The sequence below is a fragment of the Hibiscus syriacus genome, unplaced genomic scaffold (assembly GCF_006381635.1).
Source record: "Hibiscus syriacus cultivar Baekdansim isolate YM2019G1 unplaced genomic scaffold, ASM638163v2 tig00111330_pilon, whole genome shotgun sequence".
Lineage (NCBI taxonomy): Eukaryota > Viridiplantae > Streptophyta > Magnoliopsida > Malvales > Malvaceae > Hibiscus > Hibiscus syriacus.
In genome coordinates, this window is record NW_024063059.1 from 9598731 (window position 1) to 9609845 (window position 11115).

Sequence of the window (11115 nt, forward strand, 5' to 3'; positions counted from 1 at the left end):
GAAAAAAATGTGACATTAAAACACATGCTCATGCACTTTTGAGCTAGTTATAAGAGAAATATTTTTCTCTTCTGAATTTGGAAAGATAATAGTAATATAAGTATCACAGGAGAATTCAGAAGTTGATTACTTATTTGGCTAAACTATTTTGTGCTAATCGTATAATTACAAACATAAGCAAATTTATGGCTTTTTTGACAGCCAAAAGATTGCTTGTAAATTGATAATGAAGAAGGTATATTTAAATGTTTTCAAACATTTGGGAAATAATCATGATACAGAATGTGGGGTTTTCCTAAGATCAGAGGCCAGCTTCATCAACCCATGCCAAAAAGATTACACAGGGCCATCCAGCCATGCCTCCACCTTCAACAAACATGAATTTAAACCTAGAAACGTAATGCGAAAAATAGAGAAATCAACATACAAACAGATTGATAAAGGATTCTATTTCTCAGGGACCAATTATTCATCAGTAAAGAACTTCAGCAAAGGAAAACAGAAGAATACTAGTGGTTTAAACAACGTGAGAAAACCTTGAACGCCTGCCGCCTACATCGCTTACTGAACTTTCCAAGTGTGCCAATCATCTGAATCATCGTCCACTTTGGTAGGAAGCATCCAACATGACAAGTATCTAGGTTTTTCTCCTGTAATCATTCTTACACCTGACAAGGAACTCCGAATGTTGCTTGCTTGGGGGAATCAACACCATACTCTTTATCGATTGTGCTATTTAGAGTGGTAGAATTTGGAACCCATCCAAACCGGATCAAGCACTCCACAATCCTTTCAGCTGTATCCGGACTTCTCCTATTGTGAAAACCACAAATGAGATTGTGACATGTGATTGGACTGAGCTTAAGTCCTTGCTCTGCCATTTCTTCGAATAACTTTGGAACTTGCAAAAAGTTCTTTGTTTTGCATAACGCATCCAGCAGAAGGAAAGACGGGTTTTTATTGAATGCAACATTCTTCACTAGTATTTCATCCAACAGCTTCAACATTCTGATCAAATAATTTTCTTTCACGTAAGCCTCAGCAACAAGACCATAGATTATTTCATCAGGCTCAACCCCATTGTAGCCATTGACTCGAAAAGAGAAAGCATCTCGGCTCGCCTCTCTAATCTGTTGTAACCATGTAAAAGCGAGTTGTAAATTACAACACTCGGAACTAAATTCTGCCTTAGCATCTCCAGAAAGAGATTTTCATCTTATTCCATCTCTCCTTCCTTGCAGTGATGATCAATCAGGATACCATAGGTTACATGGTTCGGTGCAATAGACTTATCAACCATGGCATCTAACAGCCTCTTAGCTTCATTCGGTTTCCCCAACTTGCATAATCCATCAATCAATACGTTGAAAGAAAAGATGGAAGCAAAGCCCTTATGCAACATTTCGGAAAATATATAGACTGCCTTGTCCATTTCTCCTTCGTTACAGCATCCGTTGATAAGGGCTGAACAAGTAAAAGTATCTGATGGAACACCCTTTGTGTGCATTTCATCCAGTAACAGAAATGCCTGAGTTAAATATCCAGATTTGCAATATCCATCTATAATCATAGAATAACTCTTAGTATTAGGTGCTAAGCCTTTCTGCGAGATTTCATTAAACATCTCCCAAGCTTTCTTGGTGTCACCTAGGGCTGTAAATGAGACGAGACAGATCGCGAGCTACTCGAGATCGACTCGATCAAGGCTCGATAAATACTCGGATCGAATGAACTCGACTCGAGCTCAAGCTCGACTCGATTTCTTAACGAGCCGAAACGAGCTACTCGATATTCGACTCGAAAAGCTCGTGAGCAGCTCGAAAAAATGTTATATTATAATTTTAGATTTTCTAAAATTACATTATTAAAAATACATTATTGATAATTATAAAATTTTAAAAATATATTAAAAATTCTATAACAAAACTAAGACATCTCATCCCTTATAATTATGTGATAGTGTTTATGATTTAGTGTTTAGGGTTTATGGTTTATGGTTTATGGTTTAGGGTTTAGGGTTTTATAGTTTAATGTTTAGGGTTTAGGGTTTAGGGTTTAAGTTATGCATATAAAGCTAACATACAAATTATGCAAAATGATGTTATATGACTCCTAAATAAATCATTTGCATACTTATACATAAACATATCAACATGCAAAATAAATATACACAACTACTTAAAGAAGACAATCCTAAACAGGGACTAAATTATTACCTAAACTAAAGTGTGCTTAAACGATACATGCATGCATACGAATGAAATGCAAATGCACATACATTAAGATGAAACAATATAAGATTAAACCTACTATTAATAACTTAAACTCATATTTTAAAAATGCCATGAAGGACCAAAACAATATAAAACTGAAAATAGGCATACAAAGTAGAAATTACTCATTAAATTAAACAAGCCAACTAAGGGATTACAATGTCAAATAATTAAAATTACAAGACACAATTGAAAACAAACACAAATTGAAGGAACACTAAAGCAGGATATCTAGGGTAAAAACTCTTACAAGGATTTATGGACACAGGAGATTAACTTGTCAAATATTCAGACATATTTATCTCAGTCAAATGCAATATTCCTACTGCTTTCAGTAATAACAAGATTTTTTTTGGGTTCAAAGATGCAATATCAACCTTAAAAAGACCTGAACAAGCAGCCATATCCCACTTCTACATTTTCTTTTAATTTCTTGACTTTTTATTTCAGTTTTACTTTCTAAATTTGTTTTGATTTAGTTTCTGGGGTTTTCGTGCAATTTTTAAAACCATTGTTAGTATTATCTTTTTTTTCCTTCTTAAGGATGATGTTTGAAGCATGATTAAGATGTACAATCGTGGAATTAGAGGATAAAATGATAAAGTTTGTATTTAGACCGACTTTACTTTGGTTAGTCAAAACAGAAGAAATATGGATAACGTTTTGTTTCCTCTCCTGCGATCCAATTCTAGCTCGATTTATTTGAAGTAAAAATAAGCGAAGTCGAGCCAATTATTTGTATCCTTTTCCGGGTAAAAGAGGGCGAAATTGATGAGCAATGTTGACTTAGTTATAACTAAAATGGGAATGATGCTCTTGCTGCTCCGATTCTTGAGAAGTCTTTTCCAGTTGAACTTACAGTTAGTTCCATTAGTAAATGGTGTTGGTCCACTTACATAATGACAGAGTTCTGTTTGAGTGTAAGTAATGAGCCGCAATAGATTCGACTGACCAATCTTTTGAACTTCGATCCTATCAGATAAACTTAGGTTAATGATTGAATATTTATTTTCCGAAGATTGTATGCATTCACCCTCATGAATTTTGGTAAGATGGTTAATTGTTCCAGGAGATACTCTGAAAGATTCTATCTTATGAATGAAGATGCTAGTCTGTCATGGTTAATGGTATGGTTATAAAAGGTTTTGCTATGAATATGCCGTGATTGTCTTTTTATCCATCTATGATTCATGATTCATGATTCTGATAATGATATGAGTAGGGCCAATCAGTTCAACCACCAGTTTGGTTTTTTATTCCTCAGGAAGCTTTGTTTTTGAAACAAAGAGTGAAAAGAAGCTTGGAATATATGGATTATGCATTTGTGAGTTGGTATCCCACATCGATTGTCCATGGGGAATACGGGATAAAGTGAATGTATAAAAAGGGATGGGTTTTCTGCAAATGAATATTAACCCGTTTAGCTTGAATCTAGCTTGTATTGAGCATGGGTCGAACTTGAATCGAGCTTAAAATAGAGCTTTAATCGAGCTCGAGTTTTGAGTTTCAATTGAGTTCTTGATTTTTTTTTGAGTTCTAGTCGAGTTTTAATATTATCTTTTGAGTTTGAGTTGAGCTTGAAAATTTTAGGCTTGCTAGTTTTCAAGTCCAGTCGAGCTTATAATTTTAGCTTTCGAGTTAGAGTCGAGCTTAGCAATACTCGAGCTTGACTCGGTTCGTTTATACCCCTAGTGTCATCTTCATTACACAGACCATCAATCATCGTATTATATGTAACAATGTTCGGAGCAATACCTTTTTGACACATCTTATTATAAAGATTGAGAGCTGCCTCCTTATCACCAAGCTTAGAAAGGACAGAAATGAGAGAAGTATAGGTGTATACGTCAGGCACTATACCCTTTTCATCAAGTTGAGAGAAAAGATGCAGTGCATCATTAATACTACCATTTGTAGCGAGGCCATGGATGAGCGCAATGTAAGTCTTTATATCCGGGAGCACACCTTTTTCAGACATGCACCTATATGTCAACAGAGCCTCAGTTACATTTCCTACCTTGCAAAGGCTGTTAATCAATGCCAGAATACATATAGCATTATTTGGAGCTATACCATAACTTTGCATCTCTCTGAAACACCTTTCTACAGCCTCCATTTCCCCGGCCTTAGCATACACGTGGATGAAAGTCCCATAGGTATGTTCATCAGGATTCAAGCCCATGTCAACCATTTCATCTAAGATTCTCCTCGCTTCATTGATTCTTTGGGCCTTACATAAGCCATTTATAAGAGTACTGCAACAAAAGATATCAGGCATTACCCCATTCTCCATCATTCTGTCGAGGATCCTTCTTGCTTCCTCGAATCTACTTTTCTGGATATGACCTCTCATCAGATTTGTATACAAAATGACATTGGGCTTCAACCCTTTGAGATCATTTCCTCAAAAACATTATTAGCTCGACCAAGATCTCCACAGTGGCATAGGCCGCTAATTATCGTGGGTTTCAAGTTGCTTTCTCTTCAAGCAGTTCATGGACCTTGGGATTGTCTCAGGAAAGACGGGTTAATATACGGTTAATATACAGTATTACCGGATACATTAAAAGATATTTAATAAATTCGGTTTAGCGCTATCTATATTGTTGACATACTAATAATGTTTTAGGTAGAAAACATGAAAAACTATTAAAAAAATTGGTAACCGGTAAACTTTGGTTATCGGTAAATATTTATTTTTTTTATAAAAGTGTCCATACTTTCAACATATCAGGTAAATTTTATCGGTTTTGTCATAATGAAACTGGTTTTGTCATATTTTTACCTGTTATATTGTAAAGTATCTATCTTTTTTATAAAAGTGTCTATACTTTTTTCACTGTGGAAAACATTAATTTAATATTATCTTTTGAGTTAGTTTTAAGATATTAATTTAGTAATTATAGGCGTCTAATGATTTATTTTTTACGTTACGGTATATATTATTATTAAATTAAAAACAATAAACATATATATTACATATTTATTATTATCTTTGGTTAATATTGTTAAATTTAAATTCTAAATAATATTTTATAAAATATCAAAACAATCAAATAATTTTTTGTGTAAATGAAATTATTAAATTAATATTGTAGGTGGAAAACATGAAATACTATTAAAAAAAATTGAAACATAAATTACATAACTTTAAAAAAAGTATCGATCATTTTTATAAAAAGTATAAACACTTTCAATATAATAGGTAAAAATATGATGTAATAGGTAGCGCTTATATAATGTAATAGGTAGTGTTTATATAATGTAATAGGTAGTGCTTATATTGTAAAGTATCTATCCTTTTAATAAAAGTGTTCATACTTTTTTCACTGTTGAAAACATTAATTTAAGGTTATCTTTTGAATGAGTTTTAAGATATTAATTTAGTAATTATAGGCGTCTAATGATTTATTTTTTACGTTACGATATATATTATTATTAAATTAAAAACAATTAAATTTAAATTCTAAATAATATTTTTAAAATATCAAAACAATCAAATAATTTTTTGTGTAAATAAAATTATTAAATTAATATTGTAGGTGGAAAACATGAAACACTATTAAAAAAATTGAAACATAAATTACATAACTTTAAAAAAAGTATTGATCCTTTTTATAAAAAAAAGTATGGACACTTTCAACATATTATAATGTAATAGGTAAATTTGCAATGTTATCGGTATAAATATACCGGTTTACTTATAAAATAGATCAATATAAGCGCTAACTATTACATTATATAAGTGCTACATAATATGTTATTGTATTTTATAATATTTCCGGTAAATAATATAACATAACCGGTCTAAATTTTAATCGGTCACTTGTTTAACCGGTCACGCCGTATATTAGCCGTTTTTTAGACGCCGCACCGCAGAACTACCCTAGACCTTGTAAAAATTCCCTTGTTGACAATAACTCTCCATCATAAAATTAAATGTTTGTGTATCAGATTGACGCCAATTGATACCATCTCATTGATAAGAGCTTTACTCTTCTCCAAGTCACCAGCCTTACAAACACCACTAATAAGCGAATTATAAGTGAAAACATTCAATTTAATTCCACAAGCAACCATCTCATCCGAGCATCAGCCATACTACCTGTTTTATGAATCCATTGATCAAAGCCGTGTAAGCAATATGGGTAGGATTTAAACCTGCACGACGCATTTCTTCCATCATCAGTTTCGCTTCTGGTAATCGATTCTCCCTACAAAACCCATCGATAACTATATTGTACGTATAAGCATCAGGGTTGATACCCTTTTCAGCCATCGATTTTTTTCAACTTCAATGCTTCATCTACAGAGCCGGCTCTGCACAATCCGCTAATCATAACATTATAAGTAACCAAACCAGGACTACATTCCTTCATCTCCATAAGCACCCCTTTCGCTTTATCGATACTCCCAATTCGACAATGAGCATTGATCACATTGGTATAAGTATAAACATCGGGCACTAATTTAGCATCGATCATTCAATTGAAAATCTTACAAAACAAATCCAGCTTATTTAGCTTAAGCAAATCGCCTAAAATGTTATTACAGCAAACCAAACCAGGCAAAACCCCAACTTCTTTAGCACCCAAAAAAACATAAACAACATCATCCAAAGAACCCATTTTCTTATAACAATCAATCAGAATCTGCAAAATGTCGACATCATTCTCTTCATAATCCTTAAACACCTAATAATTGAACCCAATACGGCCTGAACCGGCGTCCTAGTCCTAACCATATTGTTTAAAACCTGCTTGGCGCGAGGAAACAGATTTGAATTGCATAAAGTACGAGCTAGGAACGAAAAAGAATATAATTTTTTAGGGTTTGGGGATTTGTGACTTGCCCAGTTGAAGAACCAGAGAAGGCGCTTGGGATCAAGAACCGAGTTTTAGAGAAGAAAGGAGTGAATAATTTCTGGGTTAAGCTTGCTTTTCAAATCCGATGATGTCTCAAGAAGGCCTTTCCAGTCATCCTTAGTGAGGATAGATGCGATTTGCAAGGCTCCGGCATCGTTTCGAGCTGCTGTACAAAGGGAAGCTGATTCGAGACGAGAGAGCCTCGTTTTTGTGAAACAATAGAGCCTTCGCTTTGATGATAAACGCATAGTTTTGAAGGAAATTGCACCCCTTCTACTCTGCACTGCACACAAAAAGAAGCAGCGAGGAAGAAAGGAAAACGTTAGAGCACACAATATGGTGGGCTTTGGCCATTTTGGGCTCAAATAGTGTAAACGCCTATGGAGCCAACAAACCTCAAATTTTTTTCCTTTTAGTTTCATATTTATTTTATATTTTTATGTAAAAAATAATATAGAAATATAAAAAAATAATTAGTCATAAAATAATAAAAAATTATTTATAAGGATTAAAATATTAATATATAAAAATTTAATTATTCATAAAATAACAAAAAATTATTTACAATGATTAAAATATTAACATATAAAAATTCGAGTTTTAAAATTTTAAAAAATAGACGGTAGATCAAATATAAAATCAAATTTTTATCTAAATAAAAAATAAAATTTTTAATATCATACTTATTTATTTGTATTCATAAAATTAATTATTTAAAAATGAATTTCGATAGAATTAACAAAACATAATGTCGCTGTCGTCTTTCGGGTGGGCCCGGAATTGAGCTTCGACTTAAATAAAATGGTTAGAGTCGCCACCAATCATTTATTTTAAGAATAAAAATGGGTTGATCAGACACCTTAATTTCTTACCTGATCTGCATCTTACCAGCAATATGTCAGATTCAGGAGTCAGTTACTATCAAGGAAGGGTTAGCACCCTTTAACTGCCTTTTCGGTACTAGTTAATTCTCAGTTGTCTTAATTAAGAAAATTGAAATCTAAATTAAAAGGTAAAATATGATAAAAATTACTTACCCCTGACGGATTTAAAAGTGTACCCTTAAGAAGTAAAAAAAATGTTAGATAAAGTTTTTTGAATTGAATTAAGTAACAATATGCACACCAAGGAATTAAAGGAAATAAAAAAAAAGTTCTTATATTAAAACACGCAACAAATAAAAAATCTATTAAGAAAGAATACTAAAAAATAAAAAAATATAAACCCTAAAAACTAAAAATAAATAACATGAAATAAAGCAAAACAAAACAAAAAAACCAATAAAATAAATAAAACAAAGTAAAATAACATAGAAATAAAATAAAAAAATAAATCAAATAAGAAAACAAACAAAGAAAAACACAAAAATAAAAATAAAATAAGTATAAAAACAAAACTACAATATATAAAAAAAAAAGAAAAAAAGAAAAAGAAATATGTATAAATAAATATTATGTAGAGAAAAAATAATAATAAAAGAACAAAAAGAATATATATATATATATATATATATATATATATATATATATATATATATAGTAATAATAAGGTATGAATTGAAAAGAAATAAAATAAGAAGCAAAATTTGAAAGGAAATCAAAGTTAAAATTGAATTTAGGGGGCAAAATAAAAGTTTTAAAAAACGGGAGACCAAAACTGCAATTCCCCCTTACTTCTCAAAAACACGCGAATCTTAGGGCTGAACGGGTCGGGTCGCGGGTCGACCATGGGTCGAGTATAAAGCCCATTTTTTCAGAAACACCTTTCATTTTTTTTCACTTGCTTCAAAACATATCAAAACCAAACCCAAAAATCATCTGAAACCTTCAAACATGTTCTTCATGATGAAGAACACGGCATCCCCAAACCCAGGCTCTGACGGATTGCCGCCTCGCCGGTCGCCGTTGATTGGCGCCGACCAACAAAAAAATTTCGTTTTTAAAATGCTCTTTCCCTCATTTTGAAAATTAAATTGGTTTTTTTCAAAAATGCCTAAGGGGAGATTAGATCTAAGAGAGAACTTTCTAAAACATTCCCCCCTTTTTCATCGGCTTTTCGTTCTAACCAGAAAAAAGAAAATAATAAATAAAGATCACATGCAAACAACGATGGCAGCCGATCGAGGTAAAAAGTACCTTATTTTATTGCTATTCCTTTCGAAAATTACAAATGCTTCTTGCTTATTTTTTCTAAGATTTTCGTATGATTTCTTGTTGTATCTCTTGTGTGTCCTCTTGGTTACATCTTAGCACATATTTATAGTCTTTATTTCCTTGATTTTATACTCCTATTATGACTCAAACACTAATCTTATTTTCTATTTTTTTTCTTTGGTTGTGCACCGGAAAATTCGGTGATGGTGGTGTGTTGCCGTTGGTGTGAGGACTCTCCAAGAGTCCTCAGTTTGACCGGTTCTCTTTGCCTGCTGGCTGCGCGGCGCCTGAGGGAGGAAATGATTAGGGTTGGGAAAACCTAATTGATTCAGGGGAACTTTAGGGTCGGTTCGAATTGCAGCTCGGGTATCAGTTTGCTGTTAGGTAGCTGATTCGGGTCTCAGGTTGGTCTTCTGGGCTTGTAATGGGTGATGGGTCACCCTTTGTAAGAGCATTGGGCTTGGGCCTACAACATGTAAACAAATGAAATAAATAATATATATATATATATATTTAATATAATATATAAATATGTGATATGTGATACATAATATCACATAAGTCAGGATGAAATGGTGTGTCTACAACTGCCCCTCTTTGCCCATAGTCGTGTAACGAAAATAGGACAAAGATTAAAAGACACAAATTTCGTCTACCATGAATCTATCGTTAACGTCCTCTTTTATGGGAATTGACCCCCATTCTATCAAATATCCTCCATTATAGAATTGAAATATGATATTATGATTGGTTTGTTAATTACTAAATTACGAAATGACTCCCTCGCTGTGAGGTTGAGTTGAGCTGGAAAATTCTGAGCACGATATCATTCGTCGCAAAGTTGAAACTGAACTCAAAGCTTTGGAAAGCAGCTCCTGGATTGTCTTCTAGCCCAAGATACTTCGTCGTGAAGTTGAAACTTGACCTGAAGACTTTGGTGTTGTTGTATTACAGATGACTCCTTCTTCGTGAAGTTGGGTCAATATTTTGGGTACACTATCCTTTATTGTGAAGTTGAAATCATAGAAAAAAAATTGGAAAGTGGCTTCTTGTTGCCAATCTTGGTCAACCTTGGTCTTCTTCTCGACTTAAAGACCTTGGTGTGAAAATTTGATCGAAAAGTAGTTCATTTCTACTACTTGCGGTAGATATGCTCTCGAGCTGAATGAAATCGATCTCGAAAGTTCTTGTTGACAGATAACTTTTCTCGCTTTAGAGTTATACTGTAATCGGTTGAGGAATAAACCCCTGTTGTTGCAGATGACTCATTTGTTGTGAAATTGAGTCGATCCATTGGGCACGATATCCTTCTTCGTGAGGTTGAAATCGTGGATGGATCATTCATTGTGAAGTTGAGCTTTGAATTGGATATCCTTCGTTGTGAAGTTAAAATCCCTTCTTGTAAATTGATCACTTCAAGTTCAATATCCTTCGCTGCGAAGTTGAAATTAACTCTGGCTAGAATCTATAAAATTATACATATATGCAATGCTATGGATGCAATGCTCTTAGGTGTGCCTAAAATACGTATGTAAAATAGGCTCTGGAGAGAAAAATCAATCTCCAATTGTCTGTCTTGATGACTCTTTACTCAAGAATCTTGGAATTCTGATTCTTGATCTTGAATTCTTCAAACGTTTAAATCCGATGTGCATAATTTTTATCCTTGATTTGGGAAATGCTTCTCAACCATCTCAACTATAGTGCAAGAGCCTTGATCGGTTTTCGAGTATCTGTACTTTTCAAGAAAATCTTTGCATAATAATATGTAATTATCTTTTTTCAGTAGTGAATGAATCATTAGGTTTAAATTCAATCTAAGAT

General features: G+C 33.1%; 1 pseudogene; it reads right to left on the reverse strand.

The window, feature by feature from the left end:
- Positions 1–662: 662 nt before the first annotated feature.
- LOC120158783 lies at positions 663–7439 on the reverse strand (annotated as a pseudogene).
- Positions 7440–11115: the final 3676 nt, after the last annotated feature.